The sequence below is a fragment of the Onychomys torridus genome, chromosome 11, assembly GCF_903995425.1.
Source record: "Onychomys torridus chromosome 11, mOncTor1.1, whole genome shotgun sequence".
NCBI lineage: Eukaryota > Metazoa > Chordata > Mammalia > Rodentia > Cricetidae > Onychomys > Onychomys torridus.
This window is the reverse complement of record NC_050453.1, coordinates 77,380,906-77,403,965: the sequence shown is the minus strand read 5'-3', so window position 1 is coordinate 77,403,965 and position 23,060 is coordinate 77,380,906.

Below are 23,060 nucleotides of genomic sequence, written 5' to 3'. Positions count from 1 at the left end.
AGTTCCTCAGCTGGTCTTGTTTCCTCAGACTGCAAGCTTCTGAGTCCTCCTCCACATGAATCTCAGATGAACTGTGCTGCAACAAAGCCTGAATGCTTAACCAGCCAAAATGCTTAACTCACTTAGTACCTGGTCCTCAGGCCTTATATACCTTTCTGCTTTCTGCTATCACTCCCTGGGATTAAAGGCTGGATTTCTGGAATTAAAGGCTGTGTCACCATGCCTAGCTGTTTCTAAAGTGGCCTTGAACTCCAGCTAGCTCTGCCTCCCAAGTGCTTGGATTAAAGGCATGCACCACCACTGCCCAACTTCTGCTATGGCTTACTCTGTCCCATTTTCTAGCCACCATTTCTGGCTCTGTTCTAGTGGCTGTCTGTTCTCTGGCCCCAGATAAATTTATTTTAGGGAACACAATACCACCACATTTCCCCTGTTTTTGTCTAAAATTAAAAAAAGCTTATAACTAATACAATAAAAATCATATCCAATAAGTATATACAATATACATAGTCAAAAATTACATTAATGATGTCTAGTCCATTAACATTTGACAAATTCAGGCAAAAAACTCCATTAATATATAACAATGTCCAGTCCAGTAACATTTGATAAACTCAGGCAAAAAAATTTTCAGTACTTATCCTATTTAAAACAAATAGTTCCTTTTTTATAAAGTAGATTCCATAATCTCCCTTTTTATCTTATCATATCCATATTCTCTTTTTTCTTTTCATAATAGATTCAATAATCTACCTTTTGTCATCTTTCTCTTTTTAGAGTAGATTCAATGATCTACCCATTTATCCTATTATTTCTTTATCTTTTTTTCTCAGAGTATATTCAGTGATCTACCTCATATCTATATTCTCCTTTTTCTTTTTTCTTTTTTTGTTAAACCTCAACTCTATTTTTGGGTTAATTGTCAAGTCCTGTATCATTTGTCCAGCTGCTGCATAATGAGAAAGTGCAGGGCTTGTTTCAAGTCCTTGTTCAAGTATTCCATCAGGCTGGATCATCTCAGCTAGCCATCTCAAAATTGTCCTAAGGAGTTTGTAGTCCAAAGTCGATCTTTCCGTGGCGCTAATGGCTTTACCATAGTCCACATGAATTCATCTTTGTTGGGTCCCGTCATCCTTTTGAAGATTTTAAAGTTGCTGTTAGGCATGGTCATGGTTCCCTTTAGAATTTTTTTTTTTTTTTTTGTGCCTCCTCTGTGGTTTTGAATAAAAACAGTCTGATAAATGTCTGTCTCTCGGGACCACAAATGTTCGTCCCTAGAAGAGAATATCTTCACAGCAATTTCTCCCCAGCATTTGTCTTGCCAAACTTCTCCAAACTGACCTTTGTCGATGATTTCTTGTAACACGATGGTCCTGGCAATTCTTCTCTGAACCAGCAGTAAACACTTCCTCACAGGTAGCAGCATCACCACAGTCACCAACGTGATGAGAAGCAGCCAGCAACTTGGAGCAGCAGCCACTGCCTCCATGATTCCTGTGCCACCGTTTGTGTCTGGGCCCCGGCTGAAGCTTCTCCTTAGCAAGCCTCCTAAGCCAGCCTCAAACTCGGGATCCTCCTGCCTCTGCCTTCTTCAGTAAATCCAACCAGCATGAGCCACCACAACAGGCTTGGGCCTGAGTGTAGCTTGGGCCTGAGCTGGGGCTCACAAAGCCACAGGCAAGCAGCTTTTTCACAAATTCGGACCACAAACATTGGGTGCCAGATATTGGTGAAATTATTAAGGCCACTCCACGTAGTTAAAAGGGAGGTTTATTTTGTGGGGTAACTTACAAATGAAGGGATAGGTTGCAGGGTCTGGGTGCCATTTGTAGTTAGAGTTTTCCTGCCTGGCCCACAGTCAGGACAAATCTCTCTCACCCACCAGGCCCATAGATGCTCACACAGAAACTTACATTGTTTACAAACTGTATGGCTGTGGCAGGCTTCTTGTTATCTACTTCTTTTATCTTAAATTAACCCATTTCTATTCATCTATATTTTGTGTGACTCATGGCTTACCAGTACCTTACATCTTTCTTGTCATGGCTGTGGCTGGTGGTGTCTCTCTGCCCCAGCCTTCACTTCCCAGAATCATCCTCCTCCTTGTCCTGCCTACCCTATCCTTCCTGCCTGGCTACTGACCAATCAGCACTTTATTTATTTTAACCAGTCAGAGCAACACATTTGACACAGAGAACAACCCACAGCACTTCCCCTTTTCTTTTTATTTTAAAAGCAAGGTTTTAATTTTTATATAGTAAAATTACAGACAACAAAACTATTATCAATTAAGAATTACAATTACAATATTAAAGAAGATATCCTATCTATCTTATATTTGTGAGTCTCAGGTTTTATATCTAACTTATCTTTTATCATAACTGAGGAAATTATAACTATCTAGTCTTCAACCATATCAAAGACCTCAGAAGGATAGAATATTACCTAAGAACTGGGAGAAGGATGCAAGCAACTTTCAGGTGTCTTGAAGGGTAGACAAAGACAGCTGGCAGCCTGGACAGTCACCTAATGTTCCTTTGTAAAGTTGGGGCATTTGACTTCAATCCACAGGGATAGAGTCTCTCGGTCATTTTTCTCAGTGTCCTGTAGAATGTCTGGCAGTTTTCTCTGTGACACAGGAACCTGAAGGACCATTTTGTCAAACAAAGTTCAGTGGTCACCTTTCTATGGGTCCTGCATGTCCAGTTGGTCAAGTAGTCCAGTCAAGAACAGTTTCTTGTCCAAATGGCTATTTTTGCCAAAGTGAAGATAAACTCCATATGAAGTGTCTTCAATGCCCATCCTCCTCTCTGAAGTAAAATGGTGCTACCAGGAGCAGATATGTCTCACTGTCCCGAAAGTCTAAATTTTAAAAAATATTTTAAGTGCCATGTTCTGTAGGTCTTTGAAATGTTTGAAGATTACTTGTCTATCTGAAATATATCTATGTATACCTAGAAAACTTAATATGACTATAAGTTTAATTATAATAGAAGACTAATTGATCTGTATTTCTTAATTATCCATTACAATCTAAATGAGTTGCATAAACATAATACCTCAAATGAGAGTAGAAATATATATACAGAATGACAAAATTAACTTTAAGTTTGTATCAATAGACTAAAATCTATACCAATGTAAGACATTTTAAACAAGTTGTTGTTCTTTAAAGGTAAGTTCATTAATCTACTCTTTCATCCTATTATATCTATATCATATGCACCTTTTTTTCTTTAGAAAGAGATCATATTTATAATCAACCTGATTTAAATAAAAATATTGGTTTTTCTCTGTCCCACATCAGAGGGCTCTTCTGATTTGGAACACAAGAATCTCTTAACTTTTTTTATTTTTATTTTTATTTATTTATTTATTTGTTTGTTTGTTTGTTTATTTTTAGTAATATGTCTGGGTTTAGAGAAGGAGTGAGCCAATTCCATCTCTAAAGCCAGCTTGATAATTTTGGGAAATTGGGCGTAGTTTCTTTTACTATTTCCTGCTGGAGGGGGGAGTTGTATCTTATGGGGGACATAAAGAAAATTTTGGGATTATGGAGTAGTCCATGAGGGTAAACCTCTGAGCCAGTTGCATTGAAACCATTATGGATGTTGGATCTTCTGGGCCATTGTATCATCGGAGACCTTTCAGGTGGTCTTGGCTGATCAAACCTGATGTATCTTAATCTGGAACAAATCCACAGCCTCTGGCTTTCTGTGGAAACAAAAACAGAGCCTCTTTTCCAAAACAACATATCCTTATATCCAAATTTTGAAGTCAAGGTGTCTTTAAAATTTACATATTTGTTTAACTCAACAGCTTTTATAATCAAATCTTTTTCTGTAGTTAAAAATCCCAAAGATAACATCAACCAGATTCTCTGTGTAATATCCATCTTTGTAAGACTGAAACACCACTGTGGCTGCTGACTCCACCCACCTCAGCTTCCCAAAGTGGCGGTGGTACAGTTTACCACCAGCTCTGGGTCTGGAGCCATGTGTACCATCAACTATCAGAAGCAGTTCATAGCCAAGAGACTTTTTTTTTTTTAACTTGCAAAGGCTAAATCTACCATGCAGCAGAGTAAAGTGCCACTTGTAGACTCCTCATTCCCGCCACACTGCAGGTCAGATGCACATGCCAGGAACCTGCCATAGTAGCTCAAACCGGCAGGCTGCAGCTAACTTGAGAGAGACAACTAGGAAGCTGTTTTTAGCTCTGTTTTACAATCTTTTTTTCCTCAGGTTTTAGGTGGAAACTCTTGCCAACACGTTGAGCGCAGATAGATAGATAGATAGATACATACATACATACATACATACATACATACATACATACATGCATATATGCATATATACATGCACAGATTGATACATAGATATATAGATACATAGGTGGATCTTTTTAAATGCAAACTATGGAGTTCAGTAGGAGGATTACTTGCTATATAAACATGAGGAGGATCTGAGGCCAAATACCCAGCACCACATAGTAAACTGTTCTTGTCTGTTTGCCTATAACTCCAGCACTGTGCAGTAAAGACAGGAGAAAATCACTGCCTGCCAACCCAGGTCCAGGTCCAGAGAGAGACCCTGCCTCAATACAAATAAGGTGGAAAAAAAGATGGGGTGTTTAACATCTTCCAGTGGCCTCCACACACAAGCATGGTTATGCATACCCATATATGTAAGTGTGTAAAACACACATACACAAACACAATGTAGTTTTTTCTTCAGTCATAAGTAGTAAAATTTTATTATTTTGAGGAAAATGAGAACATCATCAAGTTAAGTAAAATAAACCATACTAGAGTGAATAAATATGACATTTTTGTCATGTGTGGAATCTAGATTTTATGCCCATAGATAGATAGATATGTTCATACTTGAATATGTGCACACATACATGTGTGTGTGTGTGTGTGTGTGTGTGTGTGTGTGTGTGTGTGTGACTATGAAAACATAAAGGATTGATTGGAAAGGCAAACATTACCAGCAGTATGAGGAGTGGTAAAGAAGGGACTAGTGGGGAAGGAATACGATCAAATTATAAGGCATATAAGTATACAAGTTTCAAAAGAGTTTTGTAAATGTTTTCTTATGACATATGATTTATTTAAAATTGTGTCTTAAATATTCTTAGTACATAAATCTTTCTAGTTATCTTTTATGGTTTTTAAATTTTTTGTTAGTTGCATTGTTGTCTTTTAATACATTCTATGTGATTTAGTTTTAAATTTAATAAGACTTTATTTTTGCCCCAGTATAATATATAACTTTCATAAATGTACAGTATATGCTTTAAAATACAATTCTGTTCTATAATACGAGTAAACACACAAGCATGGTCAACCACCACTTGTAATTTAAACTCCTAGAAATAGGAGGCAGTAAATAAAAAAAAATGTCCTAGAGGACAGTCTTAGGGACCCAGTAGGCACAGATATCATAGATCATCACAAGCCAACAAAGGAAGCATAAAATTTGTGGAGATTTTAAGCTGCATGGCTGATGAAGAAACAGGTCGGTGTCTCAGCCTTCCTGGTTCTTCTTGTAAGGTAGCTTTACTGTGGCTCCCAGTCCTGTGCCACCACATCTCCCTTCCAGACGGTAAGAGTCTGAGATAATTCTGATATGAGCAGGCAGATGAAGATAAAGTTTTGTACCTAAACTTGGTGACATGTTTAATCCCCACCTTAGAATGCTACGAGGACATGTTAAATTGCTTTAACACTTTGATATAGCTGTTTTACATGAGATTCAGCAGAGATTATTCTGTAAGACCACCCTGAGGGACTCCATTCTGAAATATGTACCTCATATATCTTCTTACAGGAGGCCAGATTTTTAAATTTGTCTTTTGTATGTTGGCTTTTTATCTACCTGCTGCTCTATACTACTTAAAAGGGGATAATAAACTCACCTAGTCTAAAAATAAATTTCTCTATGCTCAAGGATTTTCATTGTTTTTCTCCTGAAAAGTTTAGAGCAAAATTTAACCTAATGATTGATTTGCTTTATTACCCAATAAAAATGAAAAAAAAAAACCCTCTTCTTTATTTATTCATCCATTATATAGATGAAGAAAACTTCATCTATGCTTCTTCAAATATATTTTCTGACCCACCCAATTCCATCCTGTTATTTATCATTTCTTTCTCTCATTGTTTTCTTTTCCTTGCAACATTCAGGTGATTTCTTCTGATTTATCTTCACAGATTCTCTCTTATCATTATTATATGTGTTTGTGTATGTGTGTGATGTGTGTGTGAGAGAAGGTTGGTGTGCCATAACACATGTGCAGAGGTCAGAGAGCAATTTTGTGGAATCAATTTTCTCCTTCCACATCTGTGTAGGTTTCAGGGGTTGAGTATCTTTGCCTACTGACCCATGTGGCTGGTTCCATGGATTGATTTTTGAATATTCTATATTCTACTATTTTGTCTGCTCATTGTGATCTTAATATTGGATTACTATGTACCTTCAAAATGAATTTTGTTAATAAGGATATGCATGGTGCATGATCACTACATGGTGCAGAGAAAACATCTTGCATATGAAACAGCCAATTCATCAGGAGTGATGAAAGCTAGGATACAAGGCTATTTGTTTGGAATGAAAATAGCATTATAAAACCATACACATAAATGTTCGCTTAATGGAAAATGTAAACCTCAAGAATGTGTACCACACAAGGATGTCTGCTTCTATTACACTGGTCAGCACTGGGAACATTTTATTTTATAGAGCTTTACATTATTATACTTCCAAGAATATCACCTTTATTTTTCTGTTTTTTAAAAAATTCATCTATTGATTTTATCCCAACCATAGCCTCATGCCCTCCCCTCCCCTCCCAGTCCCTCTCTCCCATTTCTCTCCTTGATCTCCTAGTCCCTTCTTCTCCAGTCTCCATCCAGGAAAGGGCAGGTCTCCTGTGAGTATCAGTAAAACATGACATATCAATTTGGAGTAAGACTCAGCACCTCCCTGTGTAATAAGGCTGGTCAAGGTGACTAAGTAGGAGAAGTAAGATCCCAAAATCAAGTAAGGATTTGGAGACAGTACCTATTCCCACTGTTAGGAGTCTTATAAGAGAATGAAGCTACACAACTGTAATATATATATATGTGCAGAGTGCCTAGGTCAGTCTCAAGCATGTTCTCTGATTGTTGGTTCAGTATCTGAAAGGTCCTATAAGCCCAGACTAGTTGATTATATGCGCCTTCCCATGATGTCCTTGAACCCTCTGTCTCCTACACTCCTTTTTCCTTTCTCTCTCTCTCTCTCTCTCTCTCTCTCTCTCTCTCTTTCTTTCTTTCTTCTTTCCTTTCTTCCTTCCTTTTCTTTTTTTTACTAATAGAAAGTTTTTCATTCTCAAAAACCAAAACAAAAAAAAAAATGAAAGGTTTTCATTTTAAGACTCATTTCACTTTCATTTAGGTGTGCGTGTGTGTTGTGTGTAGTGCCCAAAGGTCAGAGGAAGGTGTCAGAATCCTGGGAGCTAGAGTTATAGGCTCTTAAGAGTCATCCAGAATAGGTGCAGAAATCAAATTGTGACCCACAGCAAAAACAATGAATGCTCCTAACTGTGGTGTCATCTCTCCAGCCCCAGCAGCTGGAGTCTTCTGATGATACTGTAGTGAACAAGGGATCAACTTCATTTTCTCACCATACAGAGGATTATTAGCATTTTCTAGCATTGAAGGTATCTACCACTTTGGCTGCAATGCTATTGCACAGTAATAGACTACAGTATGAATGTAACTTTGATACACACTTAGAGACCAAAATATGACCTTCCTTATTGTTATATATGCACTATTATTGGAGTATAGTACACAAACTACCCAATCTCTGAGCTATAAAGATACTGAAAATCCTACTCAAAATAATTATGTAGCAGAAAATCTCCCCCCCTCTCTCTTTCTCTCTCTCTCTTTCTCCCTCTCATCTCTTATGGCATAGTACTTAACGCAGAAAAATCTCAGTTTTTGAAATAACTACTACAGCTAAGAGAGAGCGTCAGCAAACCAGAGTCTATATTTAAAACACAGCAACATCCATTGCTATTATGTGATCTGTAATGGAAATTCAAAAAGATCTAGGCAGATCATTCTATTCATAACTGATTCTAGAAGGATTCAATACATAGTAATAAACAAAATCAATATTTTTTGAGTAAAAGGGAGAAAATATTGCTAATAGTCTGTTTAAAAGGAGTGAAACAAACAGAAATTGAATTGGTTTCTTTCCTGTTGCTGTGATAAAACAGTCTGCCAAGAACAGCTTCCTGTTTCTTTTGCTTCACAGTTCCAGAGGTGTGGAGCCCACCAAGCTGGGTAAAGCATGGTGGAGGTGTATGAGGGAGCCAGGCAGTCAGGTAGCAGAAAGGGAAAAGGAAATGAAGGCAGGTAAGACTCACCCCAAGTGGAGCATTTCCTCCAGTGAGGCTCCACCTCCTAAAGGTTCCATAAGTGTCCCAAACAACACCGCCATCTGGGGAGCTCCTTGGACCCTCTCATTCCAGTCATAGCCGCAGTTAATGTTGATGAAATGGAAGACATGCTGCACATGGGGGATTTTCAGAGACTGCAATGTAGAGTGAACTATGATTGACTGAAAGACATCAAATTTCATTTGACTGTAACAAGACAGTTATATGCAACATTCTGGAAAGAAATTGAATCAAGTGCTATACAATATTTTATATATATATATTAAGTGACATTGAAATGTTCATTTCAAAATGCTTAATTTCTAAAATACTATTACACCCATATTTGCAGAAAATATTTCTCATATAATTTATGTTTTAGAAGAAAGAGACACAGTATTGAGTATAGTGAAAAGGGTGTAAAATTAACTATAAATAATGAAAATCACCATAAGAGGACCAAAAACCAACCTAACTTATGAATGTTAATGAAAAAGTATGAGACTAAGAAAGCCTAGGAAAGTCTGAGAATATTTTAAATAAAGCTAGCTTTTACTAAATGAGAGCATTCTGATATTTCAAATTTCTGAAAATACACAAAAATCATTAACATTTATAGCAGCTTATGTAAAAATGGGACATGAGTACTGATTCTGCAGCAATGCAAAATTTGAACATTTCTTTCCCAATCATGCAATAAGAAAAAATTGTACATGTTTATCTCGGTGTTTTGAAACCATGAAAGTTTATTTAAAAACAAAGTTGTCAGGAAAATATATCACAGGCTTGATATAGCGGACAGATAGATGCATGACCATTTCAAGTGAGAAATTGGCCAAAGGAGAGCATAATACTCATCCAAAGGCAAAGTGCCACACAGGGGAAGGAACACTTCAAAGAGCAAAGCTAGGTGTGTTTCATGAAATAATAATCTGAATCAACTCATCTGTTGAAGGGCATTTAGGTTGTTTCCATTTCTTGGCTATTATGATTAGGGCAGCAAGTATGTGTGGAGTATGATGTCACATATGTATGTATATATGTGTATGTATATATGTATGTGTGCATATGCATACATAAATCAATATATATGTATGTATTCTATGTATACAAACATAATAAAATACAAATATAATCAAAGAAAAGTGTCTGTCAACTTGAGAGTGGGTGGGTCTGGGAGATGTTCAAGCCAGGGTAAAAGGGAGGTCCTGGAGGGAAAAGAGGGAAGGGGGAAGCAATGTAATACTGTTGCAAATAAGAACACTTTTTATAAAGCCTGAACCCAACATTGCTCACAGCACACTTAACTAACAGAGACTCACTGAGGTAATCCCCTAACAACAAGCAGGCTGAAATTCAAGCAGTTTAGGCCAAGGAAAGGGCAGGCATAGTCTCTTCTACTGGATAGCATTGTTGCCTAAGACTTTTATGCATGTGTATTGGAGGAGAGGAGGAACAATTAGGATAATTTCCCCTTAGCATGACAACATGTTAGAAACGTTCAAGAAAAGCCACCAAAGCATTATTAGAAGATATGCAATGTATCCTTAGAAGTTCACAAAGAATGACTGGATTTTTTTAAGGTTTTTTTTTTTTTTTTAACTAAATGTGGAATGAATAAAAGCTCTATTTCTGGTCTTCAAGTCATATCCTGGTGGATGAGGAAGGAAGCTGTTAAACACAGACTTCTGGTCTTGACATGGGTGTTGCCCACAATTCACAGCCCCTGGTGTTACCTTAATAAGAGCAAGGCAGTCAAAATTCAAGCATGAATGGATAGCAGCCTGGAAACCCCATTCTTGGGAGGAGCTATTAGCAGTTGATGGCTGCTTCTGCAGGGAGAATCATTCACATCTTTTGAGGCATAGCCAGCTGGAAGGTCATCCACACCTCAGGTGATGGCTCTACACCCATGCAATGTAGGCAGCATGACTGGTCCCAGGTATTACTAAGAACAGCAACAAAGGAGGGCATGAAGGTGGCAGAGTGAGGGCATAGGGATTAGGGAAATGAAAGGACTTAATATTGGATAGATATGATACATTACACAAATAAAAGTCATGAAGAATAGATTTAATATATCATTTAAATTAAATATATGTATATATGCTCAGATATCATTCATCTCAGTCTTATTTTTTTTTTTTGGTTTTTTGAGACAGGGTTTCCCTGTGTAGCTTTGCGCCTTTTTCCTTTTCCTGGAACTCACTTGGTAGCCCAGGCTGGCCTCGAACTCGCAGAGATCCACCTGGCTCTGCCTCCAGAGTGCTGGGATTAAAGGTGTGCGCCACCACCGCCAGGCTCATCTCAGTCTTAAAACTGTTAACATTTATTTATTTATTTATTTATTTATTTATTTATTTATTTATTGTTTTTTGTTTTTTGAGGGGGAGTTTTGTTTTTTGTTTGTTTGGTTGGTTGGTTGTTTTTGGTTTTTTTGTTTTGTTTGTTTTGTTTTGGTTTGGTTTGGTTTTTTTTGGTTTTTCTCTACGTAGCTTTGCGCCTTTCCTGGAACTCACTTGGATTAGAGGCACTTCTTTTTAATCTTATGTTTAAAACTGTTAAGACATGAGATTAAAAAGAAATGCCTCTAATAGAATATATCGAAAATTTAAGAAAAACACACATACCCTTTTTTTTTTTTTTTTTTTTTTGATTTTCCAGACAGGGTTTCTCTGTAGCTTTGGAGGCTGTCCTGGAACTTGCTTTGTAGACAAGGCTGGCCTTGAACTCACAGAGATCCACCTGCCTCTGCCTCCAGAGTGCTGGGATTACAGAGGTGTGCCACCACCGCCCAACTTTTTTTTTTTGTTTGGGAGCCACCATGTGGTTGCTGGGAATTGAACTCAAGACCTCTGGAAGAGCAGTCAGTGTTCTTAACCACTGAGCCATCTCTCCAGCCCCCACACATACACTTTTTAAAGCAATGTTGGCATAGAAGGATATACTCAACTTTCAGAAGCCAAATTTAGAATTCCATCCACCAGCCTGTGTTCTATATAGAAATGATTTTAAAGGACTAGCATATGATAATGGATATATTTTGTATAGTTGTGTAATTTCAGAAAAATAAAAAAATGGAACCTTGAAGAGTAGTAACTCTTCATAAAAGTAATTAATGCATTTGGGGCAGAGTATGTCACTTAATCTCAGCACTTTGACTAATCATACGTTTCTGCATTAACTCTCACCTCATGCAGTGAGAAGCTTCTCTGATGAAGGCTAGAAACAACACTGATCTACAAGTATAAACATGAATGTTAAGAGATCAATGTGACAATCACCAATGTGGCTGAACACAAGCTGCCCTTCCCCCACCAAGAAACTTCCCAAACTTCAGTGGGCACCACAAAATGATGACATGTAAGTAGGAAGTGGGCTCATTACAAAGAAAGGTACAAATGAGAAAGTGAGGGTAATGACAGAGAAAAGAACAGGGTAAAGATGACTAGAAATCATTGTATAAATGTACAAAAATGCCTAACAATAAAAAGGGAGAAAGTTGGTACATTTGTTCAGAGTGTTTTCCTGCCTCCTTCCCTCTCTCCCCACTCTTCCCTCCCTTTTCATGTGTGATAGAGACAAACTTTTGGACTCAGTAGCTCTTGCTAAGGTCTGGGTTTATAACCATGACCAAAATGTTAGTAAGCTCATGAAAGAAAATTAGCTGTGATCAAGAGAACAAAATCAGACAGTGAATGCTACAAAAGTCAGGAAAGATAAGAGTGAATTGTTGATCAAAACCAGAAAGTGAAATACCAATTTCAAAACATAATCACATTCTGAGGCTTTGATGAGATGACAGGTGTGTGATGTTGGAGAGTATTGAATTTGCTTAAAAATACAGAGCCAAGTTCAATGGTGCAGCCGAGGCATGCATTCAATATTTATATTTCATTTAATATCTTGCCCATGTCTCTGTTATGAGAAAGGACTTCATTAAGGCCAAGTTCAAAACCTTGTAAATTTAGTACTATCCACTAAGAAATGAAAAAGAGCCACTAAAATGCACATTGCCAAATTCTTACTTCTTCCTCTTGAAGGATTTTTAAGGAAGAATCTTGAGGACACTCATCAGGATCTTTAAGGAAAGAAGGCAATGTAAGCATTATAATTTATTCTTATTCACTGACCTCATTCAAAATGCAAAACAAATTAAGATAAATTTTAGAAACTGTTTATGAAAACTAATTTAATTATTTCTTTCAGTATTTTTATTTGATTTGATTTGATCTATTTTAAATTTGTGTGTGTGCATGAGCATGAATGCATTGTTGCATGGTCACATGTGAGCATATGAATGTGGAAACCAGAGGTCAATGTCAGTATTCTTCCTCAATCAATTCTCCACCATCCCCTACTTTCACACCCAAACTTGAATTTTCTTTCTCCATTGAGTCCAGTTTGTGTTGTCCAGCTCTTCCTGGGAAAGGGTCTACCAACAGATACCCTCTCACTCACCAACCATCACATGGCAGTAGTTCCACCTTCCCCCTATTCTTTTGTTTTGTTTTGTTTTATATAAAACAAAAATGGCTTGTATGACTTGATGTGCACGAGTCTTGTGCATGTCATAATCACTTCAAGTTTTTATAGTCATCTGCCCTGTTGTATCCTGAAATCACTCTTTCCTTGATGTTATTACCTATGTTTCTCATAATCTGTCTGTTCCCTCTTCTTCAAAGATCTCCGGGCCTATGGTGATAGGTGCTATGTATGTCCCATTTAGGGCTGAACACTATGGAGCCTCTTCTTCTCTGAACATTGAGAAGGGGAGGTATCTGTGTTAATTTCCATCTACTGGAAGAAAAAGCTTCTCTGATGAGGGCTCTGGTCTATGGGTATAGTGATGTTGTTAGGAGTCCTTTTGTACTATGTCTATTAATCAGAATAATAGTATTGGGTTTTCCTTTAGGGCCTAAAACCTATCAAGTCACAGGTTCTTGGTCCCTTTAACAATGCTAGCTATGGGTTCCATCTCATGAAATAACCTTAGATCCAATCAAGAAATGGTTAATTACTCCAATAACCCTGATGCTTCTGTTATAACAGTGAGCATGTCTTGTCAGGACAATTTTATTATAGGTTTCAGAGTTCACTACTAGGTGAGATTGATGATTAATTTTCTCTTTAAGTACCATGAAAGATAGATAGTAAGAATTTAACTTTCAGGTAGGTAACAGCTTGATTTTGCTGTGTTTTATGACTTAGTAATAGGGTCTTATTATCAAGTTTAGCGGGTAGTTGAAAGTGTTTATAATAGTCAATAATATTTAGGAGTCTGTGTGACTTCAAAGGCCAACAACACAAAAGTGGATAATTCATACTTTTTGTAAGTTGTTTCTTTTATTTTGTGTAATTAAAATATAATTACCTCATTTCTTCCTCTATTCTCTGCACAGTTTTTGTTGTTGTTGTTTTAATTTACTATAAGTGTCTAATTAGGACATTGTCCCTGCATTGTACAATTCTATTAAATCTCTTCTTCCATAGATATGTGTTTAGGAGGCTACTATAGTAATAAGTTTCCATATGGATTTCTCAAAAATTTTTGATGTTAATTATCTCTCCACATATTGCCTCTGACACCTTGCTTTTTCATCCCCCATCCCAATTTAACCCTCCCTGTTCCATCACTTCCTGTCAACTTCTTATACCACTGTCTTCTAGCTTCCTTCCCTTGAAACCATTCTCTGCCATGATTATTTACTAAATTTATGACTTCTATGAGCATTCCAAGTAGAACACACATAGCTAAAACTTCACAGCTACTACACATAAATAAAAGAAAACATGCTACATTTTAAGGTCTTGGTTACTTCACTCAGAATTATTGTTTCTAGCTCCATACCCCTTTAATGTCATAACTTTGTTTATCTTAACAGCTAAATAGCATTTCATTGTGTAAATACACCATGTCATATTTGCACCAGCCATGTATTAGTTGATGGACAACTAGGCCATTTCCTTTCCCTGGCTAGTGTGAATAAAGTAGCAATGAAGATGGATGAAGAAGTATTTCTGTGGGAAGATGTAGAGTCCTTTGTGTAAATGCTGGAGAGATATATAGCTGGATTGTGTGGGAGACCTATTTTCAATAATTCTGTAGTAACCTCCATTCTGATTTACATAGTGATTATAGCAGTTTGTCCTGGCACCAGCAACGGATAGATTTCCCTCTTTTTCCATATCCACACTAGCATCTATTTTCACTTATTTCTTTGATTTTTGCCATTATGCCTGGATAAGATAAAGTCTTAAAAGAGTTTTAATATTGCATTTCCTGAAGGCAAAACATGGTGAACATTTTCCAAAAAAAAAAAAAAAAAATCCTAGATAATTGTATTTCATCTTTGGAGAGATATTTTTTTAGATGCATGCCCCATGTTTCAGTTAGGTTGTTTTCTTGCTGTTTGATTTTTTTGAGTGCTTGGTATATTCTAGATAGTTACCCTCTGTCAGATATGTAGCTGGTAAGACATTTTCCCAGTCCATGCACTGCAACTTCAATTGAAAGATGGTGTCATTACTGTTTAGAACATTTTAGTTACACATAGTCCCATTTGTCATTTTTTAAATTTTAATGTCATGCTATTAGAGTTCTATTCAGAAAGTTCTTTTGTAAGCCCATAAGTTCAATCTTTTTTTTTCTTTTTTAAAATTTATTATATTTGTGTCTTAGTTTTACACATCAGCCATGGGTTCCCCGTCCTCCCCCCCTCCTGTCACCGTCCCCACCTTCCCCCCAGACCCTCCACTCCATTCCCATCTCCTCCAGGGCCAAGACTCCCCTGGGGATTCATTTAAACCTGGTGGATTTAGTACAGGCAGGTCCAGTCCCCTCCTTCCAGGCTGAGCAAAGTGTCCCTGTGTAAGCCCAAGTTTCCAAACAGACAGCTCATGCACTAAGGACAGGTCCCTGGTCCCACTGCCTGGGGGCCTCCCAAACAGTTCAAGCTATTCAGTTGTCTCACTTATCCAGAGGGCCTGCTCCAGCTGGGGACAGCCTTTGGTTCATAATTCATGTGCTTCCATTAGTTTGGCTATTTGTAGCTGTGCTTTTCCAAACTTGGTCTCAACAATTCACACTTTTACAGTCCCTCCTCTTTCTCAACAATTGGACTCCTGGAGCTCCACCTGGGGCCTGGCTGAGGATCTCTGCATCCACTTCCATCAGTTATTGGATGAGAGTGCCAGCACGACCTTTAGGGTGCTTGGCCATATGATCACCAGACTAAGTCAGATCAGGCTTTCTCTCGACCATTGCCAGCAGTCTACAGTGGATGTATCATTGTGGATTTCTGGGGACCTCTCCAGCACTCTGCCTGTTCCTGTTCTCATGTGGTCATCATTTATCATGGTCTGTTATACCCAAGGAATGCTCAATCATGCCACAAGGGCATTTGCTCAGCTATGTTCATATCAGCATTGTTTGTAATAGCCAGAACCTAGAAACAACTTAGATGCCCTTCAACTGAAGAATGGATAAAGAAAATATGGTACAAATACACAATGGAGTACTACTCAGCAGAGAAAAACAATGACATCATGAGGTTTGCAGGCAAATGAATGGATCTAGAAAAAACCATCCTGAGTGAGGTAACCCCGACTCAGAAAGACAAACATGGTATGAACTCACTCATAGTAGGATACTAGATGTAAAATAAACATGACTAGTCTGCTACACAACTCCAGGGAGGCTACCTAGAAAACAGGACCCTAGGAAAGACACAGGGATCACCCAATGACAGAGAAATGGATGAGATCTACATGAACAACCTGGATGAGAGTGGGAGTTATGAAGGGCAAGGTTCAAGGAAAAGAAAGCTTAGGGGAGCAGGAGATCCCAGCTGGATCAAGAACATAATTTCAATCTTATTCCCTACTTTCTATTTTCTCAGATTCAGGTTATCAGGTGTTTTGATGTCTTTGATCCATTAATAATTGAACTCAATGCAGGTGAGACATAGGAATCTATATTTCTTCTTCATGTAGCTATCAAGTGTGTTGAAGATCTTGTATTTCCTTCAGTGTGCCTTTTTGGCTTCTTTGTCTAAAATCAGTTAGCCTCAAGTGTGTAAACTTGACAAATGTGCCTGCTATTATACCAGTACCATGCTGTTTTTAAATAATATAGTTCTGTAACAGGTATAACCTAAAATCTAAAATGGTGATACTCGAAGAGCTTATTTTATTATTCAGTATGATTTTGACTATGCTGATGTGTGTGTGTCTGTTTCCAAATAAAATTAAAGATTATTTTTTAATTTACTTGAAAACATTGAGTTGGAAATATGATGGAGATTGGGATGACGCTCTAAATTGCTTTTGATAGGATGACTGATTTTACAATATTAATTCTACTCATCTGTGAGTATAGATCTTTCCATCCTCTCATGTTTTCTTAAATTTTTTTATTCAGTGTCCCAAAGATTTTCTTTTGTTATGTCTCAAACCCAGAACAAATGGATGAAGTGACTATATAACATCAAAACAGACACTGGGCACAAGGTTCTCCCTGCATCCCTCAGTCCCTACCTTCTATAGGGTGTGTCTAGTAAACCCTTCCCCCCACCCTAAACTTTTCCAGTCCAGGGCTGTGCTGCCCTTCCTCCACCTGCCCTTTCCTGTATAACCTAACCATTTTGGTTACCTGATCCTTTTGTCTACTTTCCTGGCCAGTCTCTTGGCCCAGGCTGCCCCTTTGCTAGGCAGCTGCTCCTTTCTCCTCTGCCACATCTCTTCACATGACCCAGATCAGTCTGGTCATGTCCATTCTGGACATCTCCAGATGTCCCTGCCTCTGGCTATGCTCTCCCTTTTATCTACAGTAAACCTCCTCCATCATACCTAGGAACAGTCATGTCCTTTAATTTTTCTTTTTTTCATTCAACTTTAAAATTCTCCCACTTCCTTAGTGCTATTTATTCCAAGGTATTTTATGGAGACTGTTGCGAATGGGATTGTTTCCCTGATTTCTCACATTTTCCGTTTTTATATAAGAAGACTACTGATTTCTATGCATTAATTTTCTATTCTGCTACTATTTAGCAACTGTAGAAGGTTTATGGTGGAGTCTTCAGTGCAGTGGTTCTTTTTCTTTCTTTTTAATTTATTATTTCTGTTTTTCATATCATGCATCTCCATCCCATTCATTTCCCTTTGTATTCATCCTCTGTCCTTGAAACCCCACCCCCCGCAAAATAATAAAAAGTTTAAGAGAAAAGAAAAGAAATAAAGAAAAACCAATCTTACCGTGGAAATTGTGGTATGACACAGTGAGTTATGCAGTAAACCCTTTTATCCATATAGCTTTACTAGCAAGTGTTCATTGCAGAGTCATTGGTTTTGGTTTGAGGCCTCTGGTTTTTGCTATACTATGACACTATCAAGCTGGGACCTCACTGGGACTCCTCTTGGCTAGCCTGATGTTGCAGCTGTGTCGCAGAGATTCTGCAGCTTTGAGTCTGCAGGCCTGACCCCTTCAAGTGCTCCAGCAGATCACAGATGAGGTGTATGTTGGGGTGGGTCAAGTCATAATCCTGGTACTGAGCCTGGATAGTTAAGTTATAGATTGGTCAGCTTGCCAGCTCTCCCTGGTCCCCACCACCAGGGTGAGATTTCCTGCATTGCCCTGGCTAGTTCATCCCTTGAAGCAATGAACAAGGGAAACAGCCATTCCTTCTGTTTTCTCATCCTTGAGGTCCCTTCTCCCACATCTACACCTTCAGGGCCAATCTACTATGTGGCCCAGGTGTCGCAACTAGGGCCACTCTCCCGAGTGTTGCAGTTGATGAAGAGTAGCAACTGCTTTTCTGCTCTTATCAACTCAGGGCCAGCTCTCCCATCTGCCTCAGGAGCTGATGAGGGAGGGGCATTTCTCCCCTGATCATGCCACCACATGACCGATGAGTAAAGGAGAATGCTAGCCCATACTCACAACTTTGGGGCTGACTCACCCACACTTCTGCCAATAACATTGGCTCTATTGTGCTGCTGCCCAGGCAAGGCACAGTGCCTAAAACAGCGGTTCTTAACCTGTGGGTCATGACCCCTTTGAAAGTTGCAAATCAGATATCTCGAATATCAGATGTTAGTGTTATGATTCATAACAAAATTACAATTATGAAGTACCAATGAAAGAATTTTACAATTGGGATCATCACAAAATAAGGGACTGTATCAAAGGGTCACCACATGAGGTAGGTTGAGAATCTCTCTTTGGGTGTTTTAGAAATAGCATTATCCCCTCCCTTCTATTCCCATCTCGGTGGGGGTGGGGGCGGGAGGGGGAGGACAGGGGAACCCATGGCCGATGTGTAAAATTAAAACACAAATATAATACAAAAATGTAAATCCCTCAAGGGATATTGCAGATGGAAAGTGGACAAAAGGAGCATATATGATAATAGGATGAAATATAGTATGGATACTTTCTTCAAAAAAAAAAAAAAAAAGAAATAGCATTATGTCATTTGAATATGAAGATACTTTGACTTCTTCCTTGTCTTTTTGTGTGAACTTCATCTTTATTTTTCTTTCTGCTGTGGCTAAGACTTCAATAATTACAATAATCAGGTATGGAAAGCCTGAAAATCCCTGTCTTGTAGAATTGTATTGGAAATGCATTGAGATTTTTTGCCATCTAAGATGTTGCTGCCTATGGGTTTATTGTATATGGCATTTTTTATGTTGAAATACAGCCTCTGTGCTCCTAGATGCTCTAGAACTTTATAATTAAGAGATGTTTGATTCATTAAAGCCCTTTCCTGCATCTGATGAGATGTTCATGTCGTTTCTGTCCTTGGGTCTGTTTATACAGTAGATAGCATACATTGATTTACATACATTGAACCATACATGCATTTGTAGGTTAAAGCTGACTTCATCAAGGCAGATAATTTTTTTGATATATCCTTGAATTTATTTTGCAAGTATTTTATTGAAAACTTGTACATCTGTGTTTATTATGGCTGTCCAAATAAAATGTATGATTTTATTTCTTTGTTGAAACTGTGTCTAGCTATGGGATCAAGATAATTCTGGCTTCATAAAAATAATATGGTAGTGTTCCTTCCTTGTTAATTTACAGAATATTTTCATAGTCTTAGTGCTCTTTCAAGGTCTGATAAATTTCTGTGATGCATCCATCTGGAACTAAGCATTTGTTCCTTTTCAATTATTGCTTCTATCTCATTGGTTGTTAAATACTATTGAATTTATTTAATCTTAATTTGATTTTGGTCATCATATGGATCCCTTTCCTTTAGATTTTCCAGTTTAATATAATATAGATGTTTAAAGTATGTCCTTGGATTCTCAGATTTCTTCAGAATCTAATGTAATGTCTCCATTTCATCTCTGGTTTTGCTGAATCCTCTTTTTTTGTTTGTTTGTTTGTTTATTTGTTTGTATGGCTGAAGAGTTCTCTTTCTTGTTAATGTTTTCAAAGAAGTAACTCTTTGTCTCGTACTTTGTATTTGTTTTTGTTTGTTTCTGTTTCTTTATTTGCAGGCCTAACTTCTGATTTCTCTGGTGTATTGTCTACTCTTGTTTTTCAAATGCCTTCAGGTGCAGCATTAATATATTGAAATTACTCCAGTTGTCTGATATAGGCACTTCCATATCTTTCCTCTTAGGACTGCCTTCATCTTGCCCCCTAGATTGAAGTATATTGTGTTCTCATCTTTATTCTGTTGTAAGCTTTTTTAAATTTCCTTTTCAATTTTCCCTTGACACAGTTCTCATTCAGTAGCGTGTTGTTTAGCTTCCCTTTGTGAACTTTCTATCATTTCTATTGTTGTTGATATCTAACTTTATTCCTTTGTGGTTAGATAAAATGCAAAATGTCATTTCAACTTTTCTGAATTTGTTTATATTTGAATTGCATTCTAATATGCGATCTATTTTGTAGAAAGTCCTATGGGCAATTGAGAATAAGGTTTATTTATTTATTTGTTTGTTTGTTTTTGCTTTTTTGAGACAGGGTTTCTCTGTGTAGCTTTGTGCCTTTCCTGGAACTCACTTGGTAGCCCAGGCTGGTCTCGAACTCACAGAGATCTGCCTGGCTCTGAGAATAAGGTTTATTTTTTTAAGTTGTTAGGAATGGAAAATATGAAAATCCCTGTCTTGTAAGATTTCATTAGTAATTATTTGAGTTTTTCTCCACTTAGCATGGTGCTGGCTGTGGGATTATTGTATTTTGCCTTTATTAAGTTGAACTATATACCCCCTGTTCTGTAGATGTCTGTTAAGACCATTTGATTTATAACATCAGTTATCTTCAGTTTTTCTACTAACCTTGTATTTAGATGACCTATCTATTGGTGAGAATGGTGTATTGAAGTCAACGCTATCATGGTGTTTGAATCAATCTGTGATTTTAGATTAGTAATGTTTGTTTTATGAAACTTGGTACACTTGTGTTTTGATCATATGTGTTTATAATTGTAATATTATCTTGGATTTTTTCCTTTAATGAGTGTGTTATTGTCCTTCCCTATCTCTTCTGAATAGTTTTGATTTCAAGTCTATTTTGTCAAATATTGGAATAGTTACACCTGCTTGTTTCTTAGTTTCATTTACTTGTAATGGCTTTTCAAGTAAATATCAAGAGGTATCAGTCATGAATGTTGAAAGATGCTTCTTTATTATTGTTGTTGTTGTTATTGTTACTATTATTCTGTACATTACCTTACTACTACAAATCCCTCCCTATTCCCCTCCCAGCATTCTTTTCCCCCTTACCTCCCCTCTTCCTTATATCTACCTTCCTTTCTGTCTATTCTCAGAAAAAAGCAGGACTCACAAGGACATCATCCAAACATGGAATAATATGATACAATAATACAAGGCACATACCATTATAAAAGGGCTGGACAAGGCAATCCAGTAGGAAGAAAAGGAACCTGCAAGCAGACAAGTCAGAGTCAGAGACACCACTCCTCCAATCCTACCCCCCAGCTCCCACTGTTAGGAGTCCCTCAAGAACACCAAGCTACTCAGCAATAAGATATATGTAGATAATCTAGGTCAAATCACTACAGGCTCCCTGATCTCTACAAACCCCCATGAGTCCCTGTCAGCTGATTCTGTGTGCAGTGTTCTTGGGGTGTCTTGTCCCCTCAGAGTCTTCTGATCCTTCTTCCCTCTCCCTCCACAGGAATCCCAGAGTTCTGCCTAATCTTTGGCTGTAGGACTCTGCATCTGTTCCCATCATTTGTTGGATGCAGTCTCTCTGGTCTCTTGGATTATGATTCTGCTAGGCTATGGCCCCAGAACACTCTGCAGGAGGGACAAACTGGAGGTCAAAGCATTTGTGGCTGGGTTGGTGTCCCAATCCCTCCACTTGAGACCTTGCCTGGTTACAAAAGTTGGCTGGTTCAGGCTCCATGTCTCCTATTACTAGGAGTCTTTGCTAGTATTACTCTTGGAGATTCCATGGAGTTTCAGTTACACTAGGTTTCCAAGTTGCCCTGAGATGCCCCCCAGTTGCAATTGTTTCTCCCAGTTATTGTCTTTTACTTTACAGATAATATCCACTTATAAGTGCATACATACTGTGTTTTTCATTCTGGGTCTGGGTTACCTCACTCAGTATGACTTTTTCAATTTGCATCTATTTGCTTGCAAATTTCATGATGACATTGTTTTTAACAGCTGAGTAATACTCCATTGTGTAAATGTACCACATTTTCTTCAGTTGAGGTACATCTAAATTATTTCCACTTTCTGGATATTGAGAGTAAAAGTATAATAAACAAAGTTGAGTAAGTGTCCTTTTGGTATAGTGGAGCATCCTGTGGGTATATGTCCTGGAGGCTTGAGGTAAATCTATTTCAAATTTTCTGAGAAACAACCATATTGATTTCCAAAGTAGCTGTACAAGTTTGCACTCCTACCAATAATGGAGTGTTCCCCTCACTCCACATCCTCTCAAGCATGAGCTGTCATTTGTGGTTTTTATCTTAGCCACTCTGACTGGTATAAGATGGAATCTCAGAGTCATTTTGATTTACATTTCCTTGTTAGCCAAGGATGTTGAACATTTCTTTTAATGTTTCTCAACCATTTGTTTTCCTCTGTTGAGAATTGCATTTAGAACTGAACCCCATTTTTATTGAATTATTTAGTTTGTTGGTATCTAGTTTCTTGAATTCTTTATGTATTTTGAATATTAGCCTTTTGTCAGATATGAAGTTGGTGAAAATGCTTTCCCATTGTAGGCTATCTTTCTGTCCTATTGGTGACATTTTGCATTACAGAAGCTCTTCAATTTCACATGGTCCCATTTATTAATTGTTGATCTCAGTGCCTAGGCTATTGGTATTTTCTTCAGAAAGTTGTCTCCTGTGTCAATGCATTCAAGACTATCCCTCAATTTCTCTCCTGTCAGGTTCAGCGTATCTGGTTCTATGTTGAGTTCTTTGATCCACTTGGACTAGAGTATTGTGCAGGGTGGTTGGTGTGGATCTATTGTTATTCTTCTACATACCAATATCCACTTGAATTAGCACCATTTGTTGAAGATGTTTTCTTTTTTTCTATTGTGTATTGAAATTCAGGAGTCCATAAGTGTGTGGATTTACATCCAGGTCTTTGATTCAATTCCACTGAATAACTTG